We start from the raw sequence: 8,104 nt of genomic DNA, 5'->3' as shown, positions 1-8,104 counted from the left end.
AAAAAATACATTACGCAAGACTGAACATTAAGACGGACGACGTGTCTCCATTTCCAAATATCATGGACACGGACGTTCCTCGTTCCTTTCGCTCTGAAAGCGGCCTCAGTGCTTTGGGACGTAGAATCCTCGGGATGTTACAAACGGCTCCATGTTGACGTGAACACATGACATCATCCTGCGCATTCAGGCTGCACATCTCACATCCCGAGGGTTCTGCTGTCTCCACCTCTGGAGAGAGAGGAGCACACTGAAGTTCAACGAACTCACTTTCAGATTCATTTATTCAGTTTGAGACGGAAATCCCGCAGATGGAATTCAGCCATCGTTCGTTTTGTTATTTCCTGCTGTGACGCTTTAAGATGCTGCGTGAATACACAGGTGTGCATGTGTTTCTAATAAAATGCTCCGGGACTGTACGGTGATTTAAAACTTCAGGGAACGACAACAGCCCGAGTCCATGTCCCAAAATCTGGCTGCAATAACCAGATGAGACCTCAGATTGTCCCATCTGTGTCTTTACCGCTGTGAATTATCTCATGTCCCCTCTATGTCTATGTCCCCTTTCTGAAACGTCATCACACTGATGTAACGTTCGAGTTATCGAGCGCCTTGAAAATCTTCCAAACCCAGACACGTGCTAACCCGTTGACATTTCACGTCAGCCTCAGCCGAACGTGTCCACGTGTTGACGTGCTGGAAGTTAAGGAGCGGTGGAGGGTGAGGCCTCCGGAGCATCAACCTGGCCTGAAAGACGAGAGCACCGCTGTGACATCACTTCCTTCTCAACATGCTGACTCATCAAACATTCAACAGCCGCTCCACTCAACTAATGGAAGAAGAAACACGAGACAAACGCACAGAAACACACACCTCAGCGAGCCGGTGGACACACTGATTAGTTTCTCTTAGACAAACTGAAGCGGACAGAGTGACACGGGGCGGGGGGGGGGGGGGAGGGGGTGGACTCACACAGAGGGAAGTTTCTGAGAAACTTAGTTGTCTGTGTTTGACAGGATTGATGTTTCTTGTCATTTTTCCTGCTGACGCTCAGGAACTGTCTCTCTGACTCAACATCTGAGTCATGTCAAAGTTAAGCTGAGCAGCATCTGACAGCAAAATCCTCTTCTTTACGTCTCTGGTCCTCTGTGCACACGCTCCGTACCCACGTCTCCCAGAACCGAGACAATCATTGGTCGTGATGATCACAGAGAAAAACATGGAGGAGGAGAAGAGATTTAATTTATTTTCACTCTGGATAATTTTTTTCCTGTGCGGACTGAAAAACAACCAACTTTGTCTCTTAAGCTGCTTTCAGACCTGCACTGAACTCTGGGAAGTTTTCCTGAAACCGTAAGAACACGAATGTCGTACACACACACACACACACACACACACACACACACACACACACACACGTACACACACCGTCGTTCTCACTCCTCAGAGCTTCAGCTCCGTGTTCAGTTGTGTAGAAGTGTAATTTGTAGGAGACATCCTGGTCTGACTGTCCGCCGCCTCACAGGTTCGACTCCCACTTCCTGCGGCCTCCCATCTGATGACACAGTGTAAGTGTGTGTATGTGTGTCAGTGTGACCTTCACAACCTCAGTGTGTGTGTGTGTGTGTAATACCTCAGAGACATGAGTCGTAAGGAAACACTTCATCACTGCCGTCCTATTTACACACACTTTGTCTTTCACACACTCTTTATACACTCTGTCCCTTCTTATACACACGTTCCTAACCTCTCTCTCTCTCTCTCTCTCTCTCTCTCTCTCTCTCTCTCCCCCTCTCTCTCTCTCTCTCTCTCTCTGATCGCCGACGGGCCAATAATTGTGTTTTTGATGATAATCATCCAATCACATTTCATTAAAGTCATCACTTCCTCTTTGTCACATGATGGGAAAGTAATTAATAGTTCCTGAGAACAAGGGGAGCAGCTGTGCACACACGCACACACACACACACACACACACACACACACACACACACACACACACACACACACAGGTAGCTCCATAAATCACAGCAGACAGAATGGGAGTAATGAGGGGTGGATACCTGTTAGTGCTCTGTTCTGTAGACAGCACCTACTGCCACACACACACACACACACACACACACACACACACACACACACACAGTACTCCACACACTGCAGTACTCTGAGTATTACTGCTACGGTGACTCCTCTGGGTGAAAGTACAGATGTTTTACACAGTTGTTAACACAAGTAGAGAGTATTGAGTGTCAACAACAAAAAGTCGCGGAGCAAGCACCGCAAATAGGTTCTCGCTGTGGCGGGGGGGGGGGCTGCACGTCCACATGATAAACTGTGAATGAATAAAATCATCAGGCCAGCGGAATAAAATGTTAATGTTCAATATTGATCTTAATTAAATAGATAATAATGTTCTGCCTCTTTAACAGAACGGTAATGAAGATGAGCTCATGTCACACACACACACACACACACACACACACACACACAGAACAAGGACATATTAAGTGCAAATAAAATAATTTAGTGTGTGTGTGTGTGTGTGTGTGTGTGTGTGTGTGTGTGTGTGTGTGTGTGTGTGTGTGTGTGTGTGTGTGTGTGTCAGTTTTCTCTGTAGGTTTCCAAACTAATCTGTCCTGACGTAACAACATGCTGCTTCTCAATCTGCCCACTGCTGGAGTCCTGGCACACACACACACACACACACACACACACACACACACACACACACACACACACACACAGTGTTCAGTAATGTTGTCATGCTCTATAAATAGGTAAAATTGATTTGTGTGGATGAGAACAGTGTTACAGTCGAATACATTTATCTTTACTGTACTGGACGATGTAAACTAACAGGCTGGAGTTAAACAACACACAGAGGTTTAACTTGTCCTAACGTTAATAACTTCTACTGGGGTTAGTACCGTCTCACAACTAGTTACTATTGACTAACCATCAACCAGTATCAACTAACAGATTGTGGTTAAATCCACCAGCTCATCTAAACAAGTTAGTTCAGACTAACAACAAGTTAGAGGAGAGCAGCTGCTTGGTGCGATCAAACAACTAGTTAGCACAGCAGGTTAGTATCGTTTGACAACTAGTGAGTAGTAGTGGGTATAAAATTCAACGGCAGGTTAATCTGGTTGAGTTAAAACTGTCTACCAGCAGGTTAACTACTAGTTAAGACAATCTAGTAAGTTGTAATAGTCCAGGGCTGACACTGTGTCCTCTGCTCAAACAAAACTCGGTTAAAGTAGCTTAGTTACTTTTCCGAGTTGTGTATCTGTTGTAGTTTGATCAGAGGATTTAACCACAGAAAGGTGTAATGACCGGAGAGCGGTTCTGTCCTCTGATTGGACGTTTGTCTCGGTGTGGACGTGTCCTTGTCAGTTTCCCTCTTCTGCTTTAATGAAGTTGATTCGTGTTAATTAGACTCTTAGAAGCCTGAGACAGAACTCAGGTCCAAACAGAGACCAGCAGGGGGGACGGACAAAGACACAGAGGAAAAGTGGAAAAACTGGAGGTAAGAAAGAGAAGAAGGAGGTAAAGGTGCAATGGTGTAGAGAAGGGAGGGATTAGAGAGAGAATGAGAGAAGTAGATGAGCAAGTAGAGAGAGAGAAGAAAGGAGGAGGTATTTTAGGGGGAAATGAAAGAGGAGAAAAATGAGGGCGGTAAAGAGGAGAGGAGAGAGGAGAGGAGAGGAGAGAGGAGAGGAGAGGAGAGGAGAGGAGAGGAGAGGAGAGGAGAGGAGAGGAGAGGAGAGGAGAGGAGAGGAGAGAGGAGAGAGGAGAGGAGAGGAAAGGGCCTGTCATTTCATCACCTATGTGAAAATTAACATCTCCATGACAGAAAGAGAGAGAGACAGGCTGGACGATCTGGATTGGTGTGTGTGTGTGTGTGTGTGTGTGTGTGTGTGTGTGTGTGTGTGTGTGTGTGTGTCTGTGTGTGTGTGTGTGTGTGTGTGTGTGTGTGGGCTTTGTAACGGATTATCTGACAGTAATGAAGCATGCACGAGATTAAACCGTCTGTGTGTCTCAGCCCTGATTTTAAAAGCATCAGACACAGGTTTTTATATTTCGTTTCAGTTTCCTAATGTTTTGATGTCACTTATTAACAAACCGCAGATCAAAGCAAACGAACTCTGCTCCGTGTGGAAACAGTCCGAGGGTCTGACTCCAACACAAACTGCAAATCAACCGAAGACACACTCAGTCCCTGACGAATCTCCTGGTTATTGTTTTCAGTAAACTCATTGTTGGACAGTTTAAAGAGGACACACGGTGACCTCCTCACACGAACAGCACCCATCTTCAGAAACCTCCTCCAGGCTCCAAGAACACCTCCTCTCCTAACACGTCTAACGTCCCAGCATGCAGCGGACTTCTTTAGCCCGTCGTCTCCCCTTCAGAGCTCAGTACTTACTTCAGCGACTCCTCCTGTGCTCAAGCTTCAGTGTCGTCCTCCAGGTGGAAGTCACTTCGGGTGAAAGCATCTGTCAAACGAGTAAATGTATAAAGTTCTGAATTCAAAATCAAAATGAAATGATTTATATCTTCTACAAACCTTTAGTTCATTTGATCTGTGACGATGCAACAAATAACAAAGCTCATCATATGTTTGAATATTTCAAATATTAGTAATCAGAGTAACTACAACTATTAAATAAGTGTCGTGGAGTAGAAAGTAAAACAGACTGTAAACGGAAATCTTCCAGTAATGTACATCACATTTGTAAATGTACTTATCTTTACCTTTAACATTTCCACCTTTAACAGTATATAGTTATATTTAGCTCCACTTCACTGTAACTTACACAATACTACACAAGTATCATTACATAATATAACACAGTGTCTGCATCGTCACTACATATTCTTTCAGTACTTAATGTACATTTTACTGATAATATTAATATATTACACAAAAATCTGATCGTTACTAATATTATTTTATTGAAAATGTACTTATAATAGAGTATTTCTGGTGGAATGTTACTGTACTCAAGTTGGTTTTTCAACTTCTTGATCAGATCCCTCACTAGTTTCTTACAATCAATAAATGAATCTAAACACCAGCATATGAATCAGGTTCTATAGGTTCTATAAAATAGACCCTGGAGTTATTTTTATTTAATATTGTATTTATCATTTTATGTCTTTCTAAAGGTTTGTGTCCAATGGAGACAATAAAGACATGTCCTTTAAAAATGAACGCATGAGTGACATTTATAGTAAGTTCACTCACAACCCTTGTTGAAACTCAGCAGTACATTTCCCTGATAGTACCCGTGTACTTTTACTGCAGTAACGTGTCTGCAGGGAGATTACTGGTCTTTTTTTTAACTTCAGTGTAAATCTGTATTAAATGTGAATTTTCTACTCACTCGGGGATTTTCAGTGTTTTCACTTAGAGAAAGAAAATCTTTCTGTCAGAGTCAGTGAAATTGAGTGATCAGAGACAGAAGAACAGACTCACACGTCTGTTGATCAGATATAAAGACAAACAGAGAAATAACAGACATTTAAAAGTCAGTCTGCTTCTTCTCTGAGCGGCAGAAACAGGCTGGAGATGATCCGGGCAGAGGCAGCGGACAGACGGTCAGTGCGTCTGCGGAGCTCCGCTGCTGCTGCTGGAGCTGCTGCTGGAGCTCCGTCTGTTTCCTGAGCTTCAACCACATCAGGAGCAGAAGAAGGGAGAAGAAGTGATGGAGGAGGAGAAGAGGAGGAAGAGGACTTACCAGAGGAGGAGGAGGAGGAGGAGATGGATGAAGAAAGTAGAGTCCTGTTGGTTCTGAACTCCGCTCACACCTTCTGTCAGCAGCCGATCACTGATCGATGATGATCGATGTCCTGCACGAGACGTGTGTGTGTGTGTGGGGGGGGGCGAGTTTGATTGATCGGTCATCGATCATCCGTCAGGTATCAAACACTGAACAACTCTGAGGAGAGAGGAGAGAGGAGAGAGGAGGCGCGCGCCCTGCGACGCACCGAGGGGAGCGGTGCAGGGCGCATGCGCCAGAAACACACACACACACACACACACACACACACACACACACACACACACACACACACACACACACACACACACACACACAGAGAGAGAGAGAGAGAGAGAGAGAGAGAGAGAGAGAGAGAGAGAGAGAGAGAGAGAGAGAGGCTTGGATTACTTCCAATAAAAATAAAAGAATCACAGTTGGATGGATATGTGTGTGTTTGTGTTTGTGTGTGTGTGTGTGTGTGTGTGTGTGTGTGTGTGTGTGTGTGAGCAGCAGGCTCTGGTTAATTCATTTCCAGGTTTTTTGTTGGCAAAAAAATATATAAAAATCTATTTAAAACTGTAAATGCTGGCTGCAACACACACACTGAACAGCCTGACTGTGTGTGTGTGTGTGTGTGTGTGTGTGTGTGTGTGTGTGTGTGTGTGTGTGTTCTGCCTCTCTCGGTATTTACTGTAAACTCACCTGTCCGAGCTGTGAGCAGGTGTCAGGTTAAAGGACCATTTCACAGTTTCCTTGAGTTCTGCACTGACGAGCTGTGGATCAGGTTCAGCTCCAGAGACGAGGACGCTTTGTGATGAGACTCAGACACGAACGACCCCCACACCTCCTGTACAAGAGCAAGAGCCGCAGACATCGGGTTGTTTTTGGTCATTTTGTGTTTTTCACATTGTTGTGTACCATCAGGTTTCAGCTCCGACTAGCTGCTGTGATGAAAACAAGGTTTCAGGGATAATTATGGATCTAATGTGATTTCAAAGTATTCAGGCATATTTTTATGTATAAGTCAAAGAGTTGAGACAGAAAGAAAGAAAGAAAGAGACAGACAGAGAGACAGAAAGAAAGAAAGAGACAGACAGAGAGACAGACAGGTGGAGGGTAACATCATGACAGAGAGCTGAGACATTTCACACTGCTGCTCTGAAAGAAACTCTCTCTCTCTCTCTCTCTCTCTCTCTCTAACAAACCTGAAAACTCTCGGGACTGAGTCTGGTGATACTTTTCATTTTTCTTATCATCGAGAAAAACAGAGACTCAAACCAACGACAATCTGAACCTAACAAGCATTTTCTCTGCAGCCAAAGTTTGATATATCTTCTTATTCCTCTCAGCTCCATCATTGTCCACACACATTCATGAACACACACACACACACACACACACACACACTTACTTTGATCCAATCCCACAAACACTGTCCTGCTGCTATTAATGCACCAAATAAAGATTAATCTGCAAACTGAAAATAGTCCCAAACAAATGCACCGGTGCAGTCATCCAGAATTCACTGACAACAAAACAAATACAGAATATCACCGGCCTTAATAAATCAGAAATGATTTATCAAAAGATTATTTTTATATTGACGATGGATCACATCTGTGCACGACCTGCAGGCGAACACAGCGGGGGAGGTGGAGACCAAAGTGGAACTAAAACACAGTGAAGGTCGGGACACAAACACAACTCTGTACGTCCAGATGAATTGTTGTTAATCGCTTCCTACAACATTTCTCTTTGTCTGACACTTTCATATTCTGTACATTCATCTCGCTGCAGCTCATAACTGAAGCTCTTCTTTATACCACTGGAAATATTCACGACCTAAAGTAAGACAAAAACTAAACTTAGCAACTAAAAGAAACCGGTACACTGGTGTGTATCCGCTATCGATGGCGCCGCACGGCCCCTCGTGTCAGATTTGACCATTTTACTCACTGCACACACCCTCACCCCCCTCCTCTATTTGGGCCTTGCTGTGGTTTCCCAGAGTTCCTTGCAGCTCCCAGGTCCCAATGGGTCTGTTCCTCCATTTGCTGCCGCAGCAAACCAGTCTGACTCCTTTGCTCCTCAGGACGTCCGACCAATCACGGTCGAGCACTGCAGCGACCCACTTACTCTCACACATGCTCGTAACGTGCACTCACACACACACACACACGCGCAGGCATCTCCCCCGCTCACCTTGAACATCATATCAAGGTTGTACAAGGATACAGCAGCGAGAGAGAGCGAGAGAGAGAGAGAGTGTGTGTGTGTGAAGACAGGAATAACCAGGACAAACATAAATAACCAAGTTTGGTGCACACTTTCTG

General features: G+C 44.5%; 1 protein-coding gene across 2 annotated transcripts in view; it reads right to left on the bottom strand.

Annotated features, from left to right (window-relative positions):
* znf385b (zinc finger protein 385B) overlaps positions 1–5,886 on the bottom strand; it is a 32,489-nt gene extending 26,603 nt beyond the window's left edge. For both annotated transcript variants that reach the window (XM_069533263.1, XM_069533264.1), the window contains exons 1-2: positions 5,748–5,886; positions 4,433–4,502 (exon numbers count right to left, since the gene is read on the bottom strand). The gene's annotated coding sequence lies outside the window, so the exon portion shown is untranslated. The remainder of the gene's footprint in view (positions 1–4,432; positions 4,503–5,747) is intronic.
* Positions 5,887–8,104: the final 2,218 nt, after the last annotated feature.

This window comes from Paralichthys olivaceus, chromosome 10, assembly GCF_024713975.1.
Source record: "Paralichthys olivaceus isolate ysfri-2021 chromosome 10, ASM2471397v2, whole genome shotgun sequence".
Taxonomy (NCBI): domain Eukaryota; kingdom Metazoa; phylum Chordata; class Actinopteri; order Pleuronectiformes; family Paralichthyidae; genus Paralichthys; species Paralichthys olivaceus.
This window is presented reverse-complemented; position numbering and strand designations above follow the sequence as displayed.